The 21,144-nt window shown below is 37.7% G+C and overlaps 1 protein-coding gene across 9 annotated transcripts in view; it reads right to left on the bottom strand.

Annotated features, from left to right (window-relative positions):
* The window catches only part of NCOA3 (nuclear receptor coactivator 3), an 84,374-nt gene extending 65,413 nt beyond the window's left edge, over nucleotides 1-18,961 (bottom strand). For 6 of the 9 annotated variants that reach the window (XM_086761015.1, XM_086761016.1, XM_086761014.1 and 3 more), the window contains exon 1: nucleotides 18,833-18,961. The gene's annotated coding sequence lies outside the window, so the exon portion shown is untranslated. Of the gene's footprint in view, nucleotides 1-16,528; nucleotides 16,553-18,179; nucleotides 18,195-18,566; nucleotides 18,636-18,832 lie in introns of those variants that run through there. The other 3 variants (XM_086761017.1, XM_086761019.1, XM_086761018.1) reach the window with 3 other exon arrangements.
* Between the last annotated feature and the right edge of the window lie 2,183 nt (nucleotides 18,962-21,144).

Here is a 21,144-nt window from a genome sequence, read left to right as displayed (position 1 = left end):
AAAATCTATTGGTTATAGCAGTATAGCAAGCCTGCTTCTCTCTTAAGTACATCACTAGGCATAAAGATAAAAGCAACACTCTGGGTAAGGACAAGTCTCCTAAATCCAGTGCTAGGGATACATACAGTTACTCACCCAGAAGAGAAAGTTCACTCAAATCAGCATTGTTTCTTCTTCAGTGACCACACTGACAATGACTATTATCTATAGTTAACAAATCTACATTCTTGAAGGACAAGAATAAAAAAAATCAGAGGTAAAAAAGCCACTATTAGGATCCGCTCCCAGAAGTAGTATGAGAGGTGTTTTCTTTAAGAGTTTACCAAGTCTTCATGCAATATGCTTTGCAGAATTGTTTTAGTCAAGATCAGTCTCATGTCTATAAAGTAATTAGCAAACTTATCAGTAAAGTCAATAAACAAATATACAATAAGTAGGATGAAGAAAGATCTATGTAAAATCAAGCTCAAAGAACACTGGAAACTTCTGTAAGGCTGTAGTAACAAACTCTATATAGTGAAATATCTGACATGCCACACTAGCTTTATCCAAAGCCCAAGTAAACAAAAGAAGTTTGTTTTAGGCTTTAACAATAAACACATTTCAGTTGCCTTACATCTTCAACAATATATTTTGCTTTAGGGGGAGAAAAAAAAAAAAAAAAAAAAAAAAAAGGTCTTAGTAAGACTTAGAAATCCCATCTTCAAGCTTCAACTTTGCATCAAATTTGTGAAGTAACATTTAGATAAGAAATCCACAATGTAAACAAAGCATCGACAGCAGCTTTATTTCACAATATACAGTTTATTTCCATACTTTTAATCAGTGAGAAACCAACTAAACAATACACAATTCACAATACAATCCTAGTAAAAGCTGGAAAAGATATTAAGGTTCATGTCAAGTTCAACGTGCTCTATTTTTAACTCTAGTCAAGTCCCGTCTCATTAGCAGTAACTTAGGTATTTGAGAAAGGATTAGGAGCAGCTAGGAAGTTAGTCTGATATAGAAATTTATTTACGTATTTTAAAAAAATAAATTTTTAGCCCAACAAATAATTCAGTTAAAGTTACCTAGATCTAGCCAACTAATGTAATCTGCAATTGTCACAGTATACCAAATAGAGGCTTACAGATTGCTTTAGAAAGAAGTAATTAATTGCTTGCTATTATTTTTTCATAATCATTGTGTGCACCATAGGCATAAGTTTCATTCCAAAATTTAAAACACACAAATTCTGTATTCCCCCTTTGCTCTAGCTCACAAAGAAATGTAATCTTCACATTCCTATAGTTTGACACTAATCAAACAATTCCTTTAGCATACCTTTTTAACAATGAAATTTAGGACACTGCCGTAAGACCTGCTGAAGATACTTTTTTAAGGATTTCACAATACCAAACCAACCCAGACAATCTCATGATTGACTTACTAGGAAAGAGCAGAGAGTTAACATAATAGTGAACTGAAAGACAGACAATGCCTTTGAAAGCAAGCCCAATACTTCTGTGTTTCAAGGATGCTAATAAACAGGGAAGAGGCATGAGAATCTGCTTGTCTTTAAGAGATAACAAATTGGTTTTGAACACTCCTGTTATGTGTGAGCACCCATATCACATGATAGATAGCCTTGTTTGGAGGCCAGAACTCTTTCAGAAAGTCTAGGGCATAAGAACTACCTGGGGTTTTTTTTTGCTAGAGATAGCGTTAGCACTACCAGAGACCATGATATATTTATATGTATGTGGCAGATACTGAAACCTTTCAGATTACTGCTAGCAAAACAGTGAACTAGTGGCCATCTCCATGTTATTTTACTGCACATAAGCAATAACTTACTTTCTCCAAGAGGATTAAACTAACTTCTGCCAATCCTGACATCAGTAACCTCTGCTCTGTCGTGGTAAATTGTAACTAATATAGAGCTTAACATTTCCAAGATGACAGTAATATCTTTGTAGCTAGAGCAATGGAAAACTGTTGTGGAAAACTTTTGCCTGGAGACAGTCTAGTCACATCTGGATATACAGCAGCGAAACCAAGATAAACAAATTATGCCAAACTGAAAAGAACCAAAACATCTTAATTCTAGAAGCTGGATTTTCTGCTTATCTAAAATTATTAAAACACTTAAGTATTCTTTGTTTTATCTGACTCTTGATCTGTGCTTTGTCCTTCTGTTTCTCTAGCTTTTTGACAAACAGAGATATGATCTAGGACTGCAAGCCTTGAGTGTATGGAGTGAAGCAGATTCAAGATAATGCCACATTCTTGCAGACTTTGTCAATAAATTATTCTTGCACTTAGAATGAGGAAAGAACTGCCAAGACAGCTACTAATTAAGATATTTAAGTTGATTAGAAATGCAGGTAAAGAAATTAACACCTTAGACTTGTTCAGACTTGTTTCAAAAAAGTGTCAGTGGTATAATTTTTCTGGAAAACTAGCCATGTTGGCTAAGTCTATTTGGTGTATCCTCTCATAAGAGTTAAAAAAGTTCTAATATTAAAGCTGCTTCATCTGTTCTGCAAAACATGTTTACAATATTGTTTTATGTAACAAATCTCAATGCAAATTCCTCCAGCTATGAAATATGAGCTATAAACTAACTGACAGTGGCCAATCTTGTATTAAGAACTTAAGTAATTGCTTAATTGTGCTCCATGCCCCCTCAGGGACTTGAAAGTTAACACTGAAATGCATTAAAACTTCCTATGCAAGTGCACAGAGAAAAGTCAGAGCAGTTTCTGAAATCCCCGGTTTGGAGGTGAGGCCTTTAATTTAGCATGGATATGCTAAAAATGCTAACTTAATATACTAGGCAAGTAAGAACAAGCCAGTTTTCAGCTGTATTTTGTGGTGGGTGGAGTTTTGTTTTTAGTTTAGACTAACCAAGAACCCTAGCTGTATCCTTGTTTCAACTGATGTAGCTATGAAGTCTCTCCCGGGCTGTTAGTTACTTGTTTGTTTTTTGTTTTTTTTTTTCCCCACTGTTGATACTATGGAGCCAGTGTAACTCTAGAAGAGAAACATTCCATTTCATGCACAGGTTTTTTTTTGTTGTTGTCAGGGTGGGGTTTTTTTGTTGTTGTTGTTTTGTTTTGTTTTTAACAACAACAGTATATTAAAATCTTTTCTAAATGAATCAATCTGTGGTGAAGTGCCTTGCTAACTTTATTTGAGGAGGAAGAAAAGCCTGGAATATTTGCAAGTTTTTTTTTTTAATTATTATTATTCCAGAAAAAACAAGTCTAGACTGGACTTGAATTACTAAATTGCAAGGCTCTGTAATAGAAGGAACTTTCAAGAGAGTGAGTATGACTACAGTAAAGTATCCAATCTTTTGCTCAAAATATTACATTAGAAAGTTGAAACAGCCTTGCTACTGCAAAGAAAAAAACCTTTGAAGTAGCTGAGGCAGTTAGTGTAGCTGAACTCGAGTCTATTTTGGCTATAGTCAGTACATATACTTGGAGTAAAACATTACCACTGTCTAGGATCTTAGCTCACCTGTTTTTGTTAAGAGATATCAAGTAGCTGCACCTTCAGAAATCTGTAACAGTTGTGGAAGATCAGACTGTTTCCCTCATTATATCTTTGACAGTCCTTAAATAGGAATAATATACTGTAAAATACCATGAAACACACAGGTGTAAGGCTGACCCACAACTCTAGCCTGTTCGCTTACAGAAAACCCTCTTGAGTCCAAATAAAGTGAAATACAAATCTGATTTTTCTCAAGCAGATAATTATTATATCTGCTCTACAACGGTTTCTTTTAATGAAAGTTGCATTAATATACCTTAGGTAACTTTGAAGTTAACTTTTAGCAGCAGTGTAGCCAAGATGTTGCATTCAGCAAGAATTTAGTTTACAGCTTGGATAAACTTACCACATCGCTCAGCGCAGGCTCACAGAGTACAACAAGATAGCCATCCTGTGGTGGTACAGCTAGGGGATCGTACTGACAGCTTTGGGGCGGTAAGCCTGCCCTTAGTAACTAGTGATGCAGATACCAGCCCCGTGGCCCAAATTATCTCTCAGGAAATACTTCCCCGTGTGCAATTTCTTAGTTGCCTGTTGAAGACTGTTTATTTTGTAGACAAGGAACTGCCACTACTTTGTATCACATGGAAATAACTTGTGTATCGTGCCCTGGAAACCTCTGTTCGGTGGCACAGGTTAAAACTGTTCTTCTCTTGTTACGGCCTCACACTAGCAATTGATACACTAGTATTTTCATGCTATAATGTGTGTTAAAATTTGAATAGACTGCTTATTTTGGAGAAAAAGATACAGACATTTAACATGAATGCCTCTTAAAGACCAAACTTAATAAGGTAGATATTTTTAACTCCCTTTTATCAACAGTTTGAATATACAACTATTTTTCCAGCCTCTTACTACAGTCTAGGCTGCGTCTACTGAGCATGGCACCAAATCTAAATCACGCTTTAGGAAGCAACTCCTGGCCCACAGCTCCAGAGATGTTAATAGAAAAGATTCTGGGGACAGCTCTCTAAAGTATTTCTTAGTACGAGATACACAAATCATGCACTTGGGAAATAACAATATTCCTAAACCAACAAACTAATCAGAAGCTAAAAAATGACAGGTGTATCAGGGAGATCAGGTAATATGTCTGTTGTAGTTCAGCCCCAATCAGGACCAGACCACACAGCCTGCCTCTCTCTCACTCCCCTCACCCTCCAGTGGGACAGAAGGGAGAATTGGTAAACAAAAACAAAACAAAAAAAACCCCAGCAAAAACACATGGGTTGAAATTTAACAAAAAGTAAATTTAACAGCATTAACAGAACAAAACAGTGACAGAATACAAATGCAGTATAATGGCTTACAACAAATCTCCACACCTGGTTTCTTCCAAGTAGCAGGAGGCTCCCCTCAGCACCCTCCTCACTTATATACTGAGCATGATGTCAGATGGGGTGGAATAGCCCTTTGGCTAATTTGGGTAAATTAACCCCAGCTGTTAGCTAATTAGTTAATTATCCCAGCTGGGTGCCCCAGCCACAGGGGCTACCAGCTCCAGTTCTCCACCCAGCTCAGGTAAATATTAACTCTATCCTAGCCAAAACCAGGACAATGTCTTTTTGAGAGGAAGCTAGAAGAACTGTTCAGCCTAGAAAGGAAAAGGAGGGATTAAATTGCCATCTGAATACATTAATTTCTCAAAACAAAAGCTTACCACTTTGTGGAAGAGGTCTGAGATTAAGCAATAATATCAACTGCTGAATCTAATGGATGCTTCTGTTCCTATCATACTACTATTTCAGTCCATGAAATAATGCAAGAGCAAAGAGGAAAAGCAAGTTGAAATCCAAAAAGGAAAACCAACCACACAAAAAGCTGCGTAAAACGCGGTAGCTATTTACTAGTTAATTAACAATCCAAACCAAGGAAATAGCACTTTGCCATTCTAACTGAGTTTTAGTCTAGTGGATTCAGTTTTATGCATGTAGTATAATAGAATCTCTTGTAACCCCAGACAACTAAGATCAACTTCATGAACAACCCCTTCTCTACCCTTATCTCTGAATCACTGTGTGTTAGACTGAAAATGCTGCTAAGTGTATTTGACATTCTCTAACTACAACCACAAGGATTTAGATGTGAGAATGCATCTGGATGTCTCATAAAAGAAGTCTTTACATACAAGAAACTCTGAAATCTCAACTCAGCGTAAGTTTTCACCATCTTGTTTAAATTTTCACCAGTGTAGGAAGTCATTTTTGTACTCTAAGCTTCAGGCTTGGTCACCAATTTCTATTCAAGTTCTTCAGCTTATACAGGTTCTAATTTTTGTTTTGCTTTTAAACAAGACAATTTTTATGTCATTGATACTAGATTACTTATGATTTACATTTCAACTAAAATCTGCCCCTCAATGATTCTAAGAGTCTTCAAATATCTGATGGACATATATATAGAGAGAGAGAGAGAGTAATTAAAGAGAATCTCCTTTCCCTCAACCCAAAAATAAAATACTCCTTTGCATCGCTATTGTTGCTTTCTCAAAGCAGAATGATCATTTCCTGAATTGTCTGGTGTAGATATTTTGCTTAAGCAGAAAGCACTCCAGGCTACAACTGATGAGTGACCTTGAGACAGCTCTTAGAAGGCAGTTGCCATAGTAACACCACCACAAATGTGGTACATCCTCAGCTGACACCACCAATCTGGTGCTACAGATCCATAATAAGTACATCTATCCTGTATTAGTGTCTCAATATTTAAGGAGGAAGTCACTAGAATTTTTTTTTTTAATAATTATTTCGAAAACCTCTTGTGCTGTGGTAGTCTCTGGGTACTCTGTACAATTACAAGTGACTAAGGCTACACAAGTCCACACAAGTGCAAGAGTTAAAGTACCCTAAAATAATGGACCACTGAAAGTTAAAGCTACTCAGTGTGTTAATCAAGAGAGCAGCCCTTGATCCAGGAAATGAGTCTACTGAAAAAACCTTGCAATAGCACATAACTAAGAAAAAAATTTACTGTCTTTTCTCAGCTTCTCTACTACAAATAAACGTTATGGACCCTGCTGTGTCAAACTTAATGCAGAACGTGGACAGCACAATGGATTACTTTTGCATGCCAGAATATTCTCAGTCTCACCTGTGCAACCTCATCACTTTAAACAAACTTTGAAACCAACTTGGCACTAAGGAATAGTGTTGCCCCAAAGGGTTTTTCTCTACATAGCATGCTACTAGTTCTTGTGAGCTCTGAAAGAGGAAGAAAAAGGTGAATCATTACTGAAATGTCAATAAAAATGAAACATCTAGAATTGAAGAGTGCTAGTTAATAGAAATGTTCAGTAGAACCATTTCTGCTTAAAGACAAAGGATTAATGAACAGATTAAGACAGATAATTATAACAACCCAGCAGTCAGACATTAAAGTTTACTTTAAAATTAAACTGCAGTTTCAAGTTCTTAAACTCAAACCAGCAGAAAAGGTCAATCACCTAAATTTCATAGCTTCTTGATGTTCAAGAGATTTTATGATAGGTAAAACATTTGTGTATTCTAATTAGAAACAAGAGTTAGCACTGCTCTGCCTCTGATGAAGTCAGCTAACTTCATGTGTTTGCCCTTACCAAAAAGGAAAACATTTGCTGACTCTCCATATCAGTAGAATCTGTGCATCAGTGAAGAGTTAATTCCAGTTAGAAGTGAAGTCATACACTTCAAAACAGGCTTTCTGGACACTCCAATCTAAAGATTCTGGTCCACAGTTAATTCAGTCAGTCAAGTACCTGCCCTGAAACCTGGCTGAGGAGCTCCTGCATCCATAATTGTAACCTAAAGGTAGAGAGAAAACAGGAAAAAAGTTCCCAGACAATACTAAGCAGACATGGAGCAATGCCCTAAATTAAAAAAAAAAAAAAAAAATCAATTATTTTGTCAACTGTGTTATAGTACAATTAGCAATCAAAAGGGTTCAGCTGTGTTGCTTTTGGAGGTCTGGAAACACTGCCATCAGAGCTCAAAAAAAGAGGCTGATGATCCTGTCCATTACTGTTATGTGCCACTCTTCCCACTTTCACAATTTCTGTGAAGTTGCAGGTAAGAAGGCTATATTCTACATTGACCTGTATCCTGTCAATCTGTGTACAGGTATAGACAGATTCCTTTTGAACAGCTGTTCATATAAATACTGAATATGTTTCTATTTAGCAATAGCTTCCTTCAGTAAACATACTTCTATCAGAGTACAATAATTTGTCTTCAGCTTTGCATGTAATTGTTTTGGCCTAAATGTACAGGTTAACTTTGGAAACTATCTAGACCTAGACTGAAAGGCACTCTCAGTATAAGATACAGCTGTATACAAAACTTATTCTGTACTGTCCTTCACTCCCCTTTTGTTTTTGTCTCCATATTAAAAAAAAAATATATATATATACATATATATATCTCTTCAGACAAAAAAGTCTAACCTTGATTTTGTGGAAGTGAAAGTTAGCACTTAAGTGACACTACAGATTATTAAGCACTCATTCTATAAATGCTTCCAAGTATGTCAGTCTACTCTGCAAGTTCATTTAGAAACATGTATCACCAGCTATCACCAACCTAGAAACCATGAAGTCCCTTACCACCTATGAAAGATCACTAGGTTAGGGTTAGGAAGGATCACTAATTACAGCAGCACAGGAGAAACAAACAAAAAAGTTTTTCATAACAAAAACTAATATATTCTAATCCTACAGTCCTGTTAAAAAACCTTCAGCCCTAGACCAAATAGTGTGGGGTCTTCTGAGTCGCTACGTTCATTATCTATTTGTCAGATTAATTTTATCCCAAAATATAATTATTGTAGTACTGACCCCTTTCAGTAGGTTATTCTGCTCAGCGATATGTATATACGCTACACTAGTAACAAATATACATTAAATATTTGCAGGTTTCTCAACATCAGCTTTCAGAAAAGCACTCAATAGACCTACTTAATCCCTATTGACTTAAGTGAAATTAGTTTTCCAATGCAGATATAACAGGTAAGAAACTACTAGTAATAATACATAATTAGTAATTCCACCGACTCTTTCTAGTTACAGCCCCAGGATAGACTAAGGGTGCCGAATTTCTCCTCCAGCCAGGTACCACTTGAGTCTCTCTTCTACAAGGCATTTGTTTCAGGAACAGAATCTTCCAGGAACTCCATTCAGTTAAAATTTTGATACAACTGTGGCTGCTCTAGTCCCACTCCACCCACTCCCTTGCACCAGTACTGGTGTTTGTGCAACTAGGGATAAGCTGACAGCCAGAAGTCATCTGGGTTTTTCTGCTTGGGTTTGCAGCTCAGGATTTTTTTGATGGAAGGCAGGAAGGAACGGACAATTTTCAATTAAATCTGTTTGCTGACTGCAAGGGCCTCAGTCCCAAAGCCAAGGGAGGAGAAATAAATGCCTTGGAAAGACAGCATTCCATGGAAATGCACTTAAAGGGTTATGGCTTTATATTTTCAATTAATACTGGAAAGAAGTCAGTTTATTGTGATGCTGCTTGCTTTTTGCACAATATACTACCTTAGCTCCCACTCCAGCATTTAAGCAAAAAAACCCCTCAACCTATTACATAAAGGATTCTTTAGGCCCTAACCCAAAAGAGCATAAGTCAACAATAAATATCTGTAGTGACAGGAAGACAAGGCACATTCAAAGTACAGAGTCCTCTAGATCTTGGAGAAAGGTCAGGGAGCCTTTTGGTAAACAAGAACAACTTAAACAGAAAAGACCTTCAAGGTAGACAAATGAGGTTGAACTTGTAGATCCCTTCAGTTTAATTTTCACCAGTGTATTTGAAGCTACAATAATTTTATAAATAATTAAATAGATTTTAAAATTAACTGTTTTACAAAATAATATGATTAGAACAGGATATGTTTCCCAATGTCTTTCTTCCTTTCCTATCAAAGATACGACAATTAAGATTTCTAGTTTAGCAACATCCAGTCCTCACTGGAAATACTAGCCTAGAATTACTATCAGAAGCAAGAAAAGATGGATTGTCACCTGGCAGTGACCATCCAGTAATGGTAACAGTTAACACAAACCACAAAACAATAAACTGAAGGCAAGATCAGTATAATCTATACTTGATACCCAGCACAGGAGTGGTTTACGCATGTTCTTACAAGTGAGATCTTTTTTTTTTCTTCACAATTCATTTTCAGGGAGCATTTGCTCACTAAGTAGTTTGAAGTTTCAGTCAGAATGAGACTTCTAACTGAAATTCCAGCAATGTAAGCATGCCTGCATGTTATTAAAGGAAATAGTGGAAAATTTCACAGGCTGACATCCAGAATGTCTGCGGTTCCTTTTCATATTTCTCTCTTCTTGCAAAGCAGTTATTAAACCAGAACTTAAAATCTTTTTTCCCCCCCCCCTTTTTTTTTTTTTCTGTTAAGACTGGAAATTTCCACTGCTTTAAAAGATTTTTAAAAAGCCTTCTCAAATATAAAGCTCAAACAACCTTACACTTCTGCCTAGATGGAATCTTTAGCTTAAGCAAAAGTTTCATTGACATAAAGGAGTACTCTGAAGGCAAGGGAGAGAGATAGGGGGAAAGAAAAAAAAAAAAAAGCACAAACTTTGCTCACATACCAAAAGCATTGCTTGGCCAATCTGAAACATTATTATGCTACATATCAATCTCTCAACAGAGGTCATTTGAGGCTTAGCTACAGACAGATGGGTAAGAGAAGATGAAGCAGTTCAGTATAAAGCTACCTTGTCACTGTACACTTGAACAGAAGATACAGTGGATGACAATGCAAACTATCCTGTCCCTGCCAAGTGCTAGCTCTCCTTGAATTTCCTTAAATCTCCACTCATTTTACATCTCACTGGATCCCACTCATCGTCCCTAATACCTTCTTATGGTCTCTAACACAGCCAATACAAGTCTGGCAAGTTTGCTAACACTGGTTCTACACCTCACCTCTCCAAGTCTTGTTTATGAGCTATGAACATACATCACTGGAAGACTAGAGGCTTCAACAGAAAACTCACATATGCAACATGAAAGTCTTCAAAAGCTATTCTAGCCAGCCAAGATGTTTTCTTTTTTTTTTTTTTTTTCAGTTTTCTGTGCACTGATCAAAAGAACTGCCTTCCTGATAAGGAGGGATCAAATGGACATTCTAGGTTAACAGAGCTGCTGGTTTTGCTCCATTTTAATCAAGAGAAGAATTTCCAGATAAAGTACTCTTGGTTTGGTTGCCTTTAGAGCTGTCTATAACTAGATAAATACTTTAATACTGATTAAGAAGGGATTCCATTAATTACCACCCTAAAATGTTATTTCTCATACAGAGATTTTAATTGGAAACGGAAACTTTCAAATAAGGAAGTGTAAGTTCTTTACGAAGCAAGACCAGCGCACACGCCAGAACATGGCATTGAGCTGGTACACAACTGAGAAAAATATCTTTAAAATGTCTTGAATCCATTTTGTTCTTTTAGATTTTCTTGTTTAAAAGACTACTACAAAATTACGCTTAAATGAGAAGTACAGCAGAGTATGTCTTAAAGCAAATAATTTTGAACTTCCTTCTTAAGTAGTTAATGACAAAGATTCTCTCTTATAGCACTTAATGGTTATAACTGAGCCAAGCAAATGGTATTTTATAAGTACTAGCTAAAAGGATTCTAAATCCATGCGCACCGAACAACATTACCTAAAGTGCAGTCCTCTAGCGGGCTGTATGCAGAGTTCTGTCCATTGAGCCAGACACCTCCACGCTGAACATCAAAAAGGCTTCCATAAAAGACAACAACAAGAGAGTACTACAACAAAAGAGGCTGCTATGTCTGCTTTAGTTCACTGCAGTAGCAAAGATGGACAGAGCACAAAAGGAAGTGCAGCATGAGCCATAATTCCCTATTTCTGTCTAACCTCTTTAGGCCAGCCTGTATTGGGAAAAAAAGCTATTATAAGGGAAGAGGTCTGAAAAATCTGTCCAAGTCACTGACAAAAAGGAAGTTGCAAATTTTTGTTTTAAATCACCTCCTTGAGACATAAGCTACTAAGAATGGATAACCATTTTTGAGTAAGAGGAGGAAGTTACTTTTTGAACCTTTACTACTTCTTCCCTAAGCTTCTAAGAAACAATACAGCGCTTCCACATACTGGCTGTGTGTAGGCACGCACATGTGTACACTCTCAACAGTTGTCTAAAAAGTTTTAGAAAAGTTTACTGAAGTAAACTACATGAGCTGCTACCCACTCAAACACATATAGCACCAAAAAGGACGCAGCGTGGAAGTTGCCCTTTTCCTGGGAATCACTACCCTCCACAGAATGTGCTGAAAACACAACCTGGGTATTTGACAAAGCCAGCTATGTTAAGACGCCAACATTGTCCACAGGCGATCAGTGAGGTGTTAGAACTACAATTTGAGTGCAGAAGGCTAAAACATGGGAATGCTACCTTTGCTTTAAGTTTTAATTCTTTATACTGGTGCAGAAAGAACACAAATCAGTTTTCTTGACTGACTGTTCTGAACAATAAAAAGTTTCCACAAAATACTAGAGTAAAGAACATGTTTCACTTTTTTTTTTTCCTTGCTTCTGCCTTCTGCCTAACCCTTTCACTAATGGATATAGCAACAAAAGCCACCCAGCCCACTCCCTGCTCCACTACCTGTGGATGTTTCAATGAGGCAGGACATTCTGTTATTAGACATAAGATAATCATAGAGAAAAAGTATGTAGACTAAGACAATCAAATTTTGTATTCCTAGGTGTGCACATATAACAATTTCTAACTGCATTTTACTAGAAACTTCCCAGAAGAATAATTTTCTCAGATCATGCTAAATAAAAAAAGCATTTGAAAGACATTTACGATTTCCAGGATCATTCATTTAAGAGTTAACTAGAAGCTGATGCATGTATTTTGGGCAAGTCAGTTCATGAGCGATTTTATAACCAAACTTTTAATGTTGAATCAGTACTTGAAGTTGGATGTGACATCACACCATTATCTATATGTAAATGACTCACCTCATCAATATTTAGCCAACGGGAACTAACAACAAAATATTAAACTCATGCAGTCTAGAAAGGTTCCTTTCTACATCTACAGCAATAATTTAAGTCTTTTATAAAGAACAATATGAGGTTTAAAAGAAAAAAAAATTAACTATTGCTTGTGCAAGTAAAGAAAGTTGCTTATCTATATACCAGAGATTTCATCCTCACAAGATTTTTAACATTACATTTCACTCATTTACATCGAAAGTAAATAGTAAAAAAGCACCCTTAGAGCTTATTACTCATTTGCCAATGTAAGGTAGAAATAGCTGCTTAGTCTTATTATGCTACAACACTTCATATCTTGTGCTCTGGCTAGAGTCCAGCGCAGTAACAGACCTGCTTGAGACTTAGAAAAACAAAAATTCAGAGGCTTTCAGATGATTAAACTGGAAAAAAAAAAAAAAAAAAAAAAGGTACATCACTACTGTAAGCTTCCATTGCTTAGTCATTCTTTGGCATAATGAAACATCAAAAACACTGACTGTTTTTCACATCTCTTCCCAAGATAACGCTCTCATTTGTTTAAGCTTTTATTAAAAAGATGAGTCTCCAAAATGGTGCATAAGAGAGCTACAGTAGTAGTTTTGCAGTGGCTGGTGCTAGTTAGCCAGCTTTGCGTTGTCCTTGTGGAACAAGTATACATATTTACCCACTCACTTTGTGCAGTTCAGAAAAGCATAGGATAAGAAACAGTCTGCTTGATTTTACCATGCAGCCCATTGCTAACAGTTTTCAATATTGCACCATCTGGTAGACTGGGAACATTATCAGCAAGTTATAGCTTTAAAAACTACATGTACACACACACACTAATTCTCAAGTTTGTCACAACAGTTATGAAAGTTCAAGTTTCTAGAAAAATGAGAGGTTAAAACCTCCATATTGGGTTTAAAAGAACCAAGAACAGGGCAGGGGTGGGTTGTTTTTTAAATCCCCACCAACTCCTCCTCAGGGGCTTGATATCTCATGACTTAGTGTTATGAAAACCTAGAAGGGACAGAGTAGTTTGTATTTTAATGCATTACCTGAAAGCACCGAATTAAACTTATGATAGTCTATTTACCATAAAGCTTTCATTGTGAAGAAAAGCCACTAATAAACATTTTTAAACATTTCCCATTAAGCATTGTGACAGATCCTTTGACTTAAAGCTCTTACCCTCCTTCTTCATTAGGTAAAGATGACAAGCATTTCATACTATTTAAATTGTTTATAAAAGCATACTATACGATCTGGAATGAAAAGGTATTTTCCTTTAAAGTTCAAAATTATCTGGCAATGAGCATAGAGAAGGAAGGACATCTATGGTCATATCAAGGTGATCTCCTCTTACCTCCAAGAAAACATTAGTTTATTGCAGTATCACCCTATACCATCACAACAATACCCGCAAGTTGGTTCAGTAACAGGAAGAGAGATGCTTCCCTAGACCCAGCATGGTCACACTGAAGTCTTGTTTAGCTTGTGGTCAACTACAAAGATAAATTGATGTTCTAAAACACTTGGAAAGAGTGCAATATATGAATTGATAGTTTTGCTACAGTCATCTTAGGAAATAAAAAAAACATGTACTACATTACAGTTCTGTTGCACACATGACCCAGACAAACACCGGCATTGAGAAGATATGCTTAACATTAAATGAACTGAGTAAGCTTTCAAGAAAGTCTTCAACAATCACTTTGAACACACAGGCGCATCTGCTTTATTCTACACAGGGTACACTGGAGGTGGCAGGCAAACACCTAATCTGCCAGTTGTTTTATTCAAAGACAACTGGCAAATAGTCTTTAGACAACAGGTTTTGACTTGCTTTTTCCTAGTGTTGTTCAAAACATGTTTGTGTGGCCCAATGATAAAATACTCCAGAAAATTTCATTTTTACCATTTGTGTTTGCTGAGAGAAAGCTACTGGAATCACAAAAGATAAGGTATCTCGTTCTATTCCACCTCACCTAAAAGTTCACAAGAAAAAGCACACATGTAGCCCTGTGGAGATTCTAGACAAATAAAGCAAAAAGAGCAAGTTTCATCCATACATTAAATAGCTTTACGGTCTCCGAGACCAGGGAGACAAAAGGTACTTCAGCCTTTTCTTTCTGCCCTGTTCCACTCAGACTCCCTCCTACCACTGTCAAGGGAAGAAAAAGAAAAAAAAAAAAAAGTGTTAGGCTACAACTACCCAAGAGAAATGCATTATATTGATAACATTTTTAGCCATCCAACCTGTTTTGGTGTTGCCTTTGAACTCATTTTCCTACTTCCATGCAGCAGAGAACAGAAGGAGGACAAAAAGTCTCCATAACATGACCAATGTCACATGCAGAATATTCCATGCAACTATATATACAAACCTGCCTTGAAAATGTGCCTCCTAAAGGCCTTCTGGGTATATGTGTGATACTAGATTATCTCAATCCATGCCTTCGACACATCTTGACATGCATGGAAGTGTGGAAACAGAAGAGGGTTCAGGCTTTGTGACAAAATCTCGTACTCAGCCAAGGCTAATGCAGGTGGTAGGCATTATGGCTAGCGGTATAACTGGTACATTGTTCTGCTGCCTTCCTCTTCTCCTTCCTCCCTCATTTTCAGGAGTACCTGATAAATCAGGGCAAAACTGCTACATAGTTTAGCCACATATGTAAGAGCTTTGATGAAAAATTGCTTGCCCTGACCTAACAATTAGAACATTTTCTACACAAATTTTACAGTGTTTTCAGATTTTTAGATCAATCTCGTCCATAAAATGATTGTTTTAGACTTCAAGTCATGACACTACTCATGTTTCTAATATTTTTTTTTTTTTAAAAAAAAAAGAAGTTAATTGATGGTAAGAAAGCCTTTTAAATAAAATTTCCAATAGGGCAATGATCCATAACTTAACAAAGACTGTTTGATAAACAGTTTAACTACACCTGACCTGAACAGGCTCACATTTAACTGTGAAGGTGACAAAGGCAGGTGGGAGGACCTGACCAAACCAAACCAAAGCAAAGAAACCAACAACCACACACCCACACAAAGCACACAGTCATGGAATACTTAAAGGTAGGTAGATACCTGTAGAGCTGACCTTATCACCTCTGCTCTTCTAGTATACTGCAAAAGTAATGACAACCTCAGAATTAAGCGACTTATGCCATATCCTAGGTTTATCATGAGCAGTTACAAGCCTGACTTTCCAGGAAATAAGCAAAATAAGCAGTAAAGCCAGTAGTGGCACCCCTGCTCTCCTCTCCCTCTAATTTAAATAGCATGCTGTCTTAAGTAACTGCTTTTTCCTTACCTCTGTATGATGTCAGAAATAGGGCTGGCTGTAGACGACAAAAATGTGCATCTACATGTGAAAACTTAAAACCTCAACAGCAATAATTTCACAGCCTGCACGCAAAAGACTAAAAATACCTCATGCGACTCAGTTTGGTAGCAAGTTAATTTTGTTCCACTTCAAAGAAAACCAGCTTATTGATAACTGTCAACTAAAAATAAAATTCAGTATTTAAATTAAAAGTATTATTAAGGTAATAGGGTCCATGTGAAGTACACATCCCATTTACGTGGGGTAAAGAAGGATTTGATGTACCTTCTCTTAACCAAAAGCAGCATATAAAATCAGAGTGAAAATATATTCCAGAGTAGATTTAAATCAGTAGCTGTTAAATATTTTCATAATTGTCTCTTCCCTAATACGCTACATTTAGGAACATCAATAGATCTAGCCAGAAAAAAAAAAGCAGACAGGCATGCTGCCCCAGCATTCAGGTTTAGGTATTCTTCACCAGCCTCTCATATCCTTGGCATAAAAATACTATTCCTCCCTTCCTCTTCACCTCCATTTTTTAGGGTAAAAACAAGTCAGAAAAATATTTAAGATATTTCTAAATAGTCATAATCAAAGAGTTTCCATGAACATAATGCAGAATATCCTCTACCATACAGTCACTCACGATCACCTCTTCGAGGGAAGCTCATTTAAATGCAGGAGTTGAAGCAACCTCCAGTGTCAGACTGTAGTGTCCAATATCATTTTACATGCTACCAATGGCTTGATTTTGCAGACAAATATAACCAAGACATCCTTTCTTTCTCAGGGTTCTTGGGGAAAGAAAAAAAAAAAAAAAAGACAAAACATCCTCTTCTAAGCAACTGCAACATAGAAATTAATCTTGAAGGCTTTGGCTATCATTTCTTGTCCATTATTAATGAAAAAAAAAAAGCCCATGATCAAAACATGTTCTATTGTAAAACAGATTTCCTTCTCATCTACTCTGCATTTTATTTCAACTATACATTCCTTTCAGTGATATTGTACAAAAAAATTTATAAGCAGACAATGCAAACTTCCAAGTTAATAAATCCAAAGCTAAGATGAACAGGGGCTTCAAATAAAGAATTAAAAAAAAAAAAATTCCCCGAAAACCCCAGACAACATATCCACCCAAAACCCACACAACTCATATGTCAAATAAAAGCAGACTCAAAACAGTACATTTTTATCAGAAAAGGTATTTAAAGTGAGGCTGAATACTGGGTTTATTCTGTTTGCTATCACTTCCTCTATCCTCCAAGATCTAGCTTCATATTACAACAGCAAATCCATTGGTATTAATTAAAAGGAAAAAAAAAAAAAGTAGTAGTAACAGAGTTCAGTGAAATTCTGAACAACAAACAGTTAAACAGCCCATTACAGGAACTGCTAACAGTAAATACAATCACTGTATGTTATACACAGTCTAGTTAAAAAATATAAACAAACAAACAAAAAAAAGAGTAACCTGCAATTTTGTCTGTTTCCTCTAAAGCCAAGCTCTTATGCTGCGGCTTCCACTCAGATACTATTTCTTACTATGAAGCTGGCTTGTATTTATATTTAGAACACACACATCTTTGTCTCATGTGTAGCAGTTCATTATAAGACAGGAATACTTCACAAGAAAATATTTATTTTTACAATAGTGATGATAAAATTTTAAGCTTATTGTAAGTGTCCATTTAAACTGTATTATATATACTATATATCTAGACGTTTCTGTCTCTCACATTTCCAGATTCGCTTCAGTTTTTTCCCGTTACTTCAAACAGGATCCAACATATTTTGTGTTAAATTTTAGATAAAAGACTTAAAGGCAGAATCAGATTTTCTTCTTAACAAATTAAAGAGGAAGGAGATACTGCATGAATAAAAGAGACTGATTTAAAACTGTGTTCACTGGACGAGCTGACAAAGTGGGAAGCTTCTCTTTCAAAAGAAAACCCAACAGTGCTTAAGAGTAAGAGCAGAAACCACAAACAGACGCAACTTTAGAACCAAACAAAGAGGACTCTGGGAATTATGTCAACCTCAGACAACATCTTCACCCATATTCACCCCATTATACCCTAGAATCACTAACACCTACAGTGGTATGTTACCTCAGGAGGGAGGGAAGAAAAAATAATAATAAAAAAAAAAAGAAAATCTCATCTTCATCCCTCAACAGCACAGTTTCATTGCAGCTGTAATGCAGAATCAGATAATAGGCATGGAAATCAACCCCTTCTTTGCAGTATTTGTCACCCCTTTCCTTATTACCAGAGACAGGATAAGTCACCTCTGAAACTTACCGAGGCTACCGGATGATCAGAAGGAGATTGCAGACAACAAGGTCTTTGGAACTGCCTCAGCATCAGATAAACCCAGCTGAATGGCAGACGGGGCCATTCTAGCCCAGGTATTTCACCCACACCCCCTTCTACTCAGGCTGGGAAACAGCCGATTCGAAACACAAATCCATAGCGACCCCAAGTCTCCCAATGCTACACGAGGAACCTCCACCCCAACTCACCCTACTTAGATATGCATCACACAGTGAGACTGAAAGCCTTCAGCTCAACACACCAGCACCTCACCACTGCCTCAGGAATCCCCCCTTCTAACTACACTCGGCGCTAAAGTTCCAACGCTCAGAAAGAGATAACGGCATTTGCACACTGCCCCGGGAATCCCCTCACCTCCGACCCCGGGATTACTGCTCACACACCGCCCGTCTACGCTCCCCTTCCTCCTCCCGTCAGGGAGGCACATCCATATTGGGGAGGGGGGCGAGAAGGAACGAAGACAGCCGCCCCTCAGGGCCAGCCCCAGGCTGCTCCCTTCCCCGGCAAGGGGCAGCCCTGCCTCACCCATCCCAGTCCCACCCCAGCGCCGGAGGCAGGGGAACAAGAACCAGAACTCTCCTCCCTCCACTCGTTACTCCCTCCCTCCAAACCCCACTCACCTGGGAAAGGAGCCAAAGCTCAGCTACGTCTCCTTCTCCCCGTCTCCCCCACACTCAGCCTCTCGCCGCCATTTTCCTCGCTGCTCAGATTTAAATAGGAACCGGCCTCCCCGAGAGGAGCCACCAGGCGGCGCGAGGCATTGTGGGACGTGTAGTACGGCCCCGCGCGGGCGCTCATGGGACCCGCCCCCCTCCGCGCGGGCAATCACGGTACCTGTAGTACCCGCCCGCTCCCAGCGGCCCCTGCGGCCGCCGCCCACTCCGGGCTGCGCGGGGCCGCCCCCCGTTTTCCGCCGCCGCGGCCGGGTGGGTGAGAGCCGCCCCGGGTCAGCCCCGAGGCCGCCCCGCGGAATGGCCGCTCCTTGCCAGCGCTGGCCCAAACAGGGTCGAGGAAGCGGTCCCGTGGGAAGCTTCCCGTGCTCGGTATCAAGCACTGCAGCTGTGGGTGGTCCACGGAGTCACAGCAATGCAGTATTTAATAAAGAGCGTTTTACAGGCACGAAGGACGAAAATACAGTAAGGTATCAGCCCTGCACGCAGAACTCCATCACAACAGCTGAAAGTTACAGCCAAATAATGTTTGTGGAGCATTTCCTACACTAAGTGCCATTTTTCCCATTTCAATAAAGAAAAAAAAAACGGTCTACTGAAGTGAGTGTTTAATAAAACACAAACAGGTTGGGATGAAAGTTAAAAAGAACATAAATAGTTTCAGTCACTCTTCAGGTATGTGTCAAAGATGGTTTTCAAACTCACTCAATAGTAGCAGTTCACTTGGCATCTGTAAAAAAGCAAGGCAAGGATACCAAGGACTGGAGCCTACAAGAATATAACCTTCTTATGCCACAATTTGCTGGCATAAATACAATTTTCATAAACTTTTTTAGAACGAGTATTTAAAACTTTGCAAACTAAAACAGGTACTCACAAAGCAGCTACACAAAAAAAAAATGCTCTTTTTATTTTGAAAATTTATAAAGTGTGAAATAATGAAAATGTATGAGCTTAAGTCCTGCCAAACTATTCACACAGAGCTCATTACGGGACCACAGCCACAATCAGTATTCAAGATGGACAGACACGTAAAGCCATTAAGCACACCTTACAGTAACTCACAAATTAAAAAAAAAAAAAAAAAAAAATCAAACTAATGTTGGGCACCTCTACGCAAATTACTGGTACAATATGAGCCTCCAGCTACCTCCGAAACAAGCATTACAAACAACAAAAAAAAAAAAATCCAGAGATATAAGAAATTAAAATATGTCAAGTTCTGGAAAAACAAGCTCCACCTCAGATTTTCACCTTGCAGTTATACTACACAAGAGCTTACCAGTTGAAAATGTCTGTTTGTTCTTAGGAACTCAGATTTAACTAACTAGTAGAGACAGATTCCCTGTCATCTTATCACAACAGAAAAGAGTTCACGTTGTTAGGGTACCTTAAGAGGAATGAGGTCCTGTTGCACTTCCGCGAAGTGAGAGGTCTGCTGTTTAACGATTTCACTTCTTCCATTCCAGGTAATCTTTTTTCTGCAAGTTGTTCTCTTTTTCCACTATGAATTATAACAGAGCATTTTATCAGGGCAAAACGAAAGCCGGTATGCAGAGAGGAATAGTTTAAGGAGACGCAGCGGTAATACTGGAGTTGAGTTATGTTACGATTTTTTTATCTGGGCAAACTGAATGTTATTCATATTTCTTCCACTTAGACTGTAAGGTTTTCAGATTATACTAACATTGCATCTATGACACCATAGCCTCAATACTGAGACAGGACTTCCAGTGTCAACAGCGTACAAATATCGTCTATCTTTTTGTTCCCTTTCAACCTTTGGTTTCTGTTACAACAATTATAAATACTTAACTTCCAAGTTAGCTCTGCCTTTATATAACAAAGGATGCAGTGATCAAGTGCTATAACTTTTCATTGATGTGTGATGCTCTACAAGAATTAATAAGACCTCCACAAATTTTTGTACTTATCTTAAAAGCTGAACATAGTAAATGTAGCTGTAGATAAAAATGTTAAATATTAGAGTTCTATTTGCTCCACCTGCTGGTGCATGTTCCTTTTAAAGCAAGTCTTTAGAAACCTAAATGTATTAAAATTTTGGTCAAAGATGTACACAAGACACGTACTTTTAACTGATCTTAACATACTAATTAAATCTAATCTGATCCCAACATTTTCTCAGTCAAAAAAGGCCAATGGAAGCACAGACTTAAGGAAACACGAGCCATAGCTCATTTTTTGGATACTGCCATTCATTTTTATTGTGACCATAACCCACTCAATCATAATTTTCCATC

This window comes from Chlamydotis macqueenii, chromosome 16 (assembly GCF_036417535.1).
Source record: "Chlamydotis macqueenii isolate bChlMac1 chromosome 16, bChlMac1.mat, whole genome shotgun sequence".
NCBI classification, from domain to species: Eukaryota; Metazoa; Chordata; class Aves; order Otidiformes; family Otididae; genus Chlamydotis; species Chlamydotis macqueenii.
This window is presented reverse-complemented; position numbering and strand designations above follow the sequence as displayed.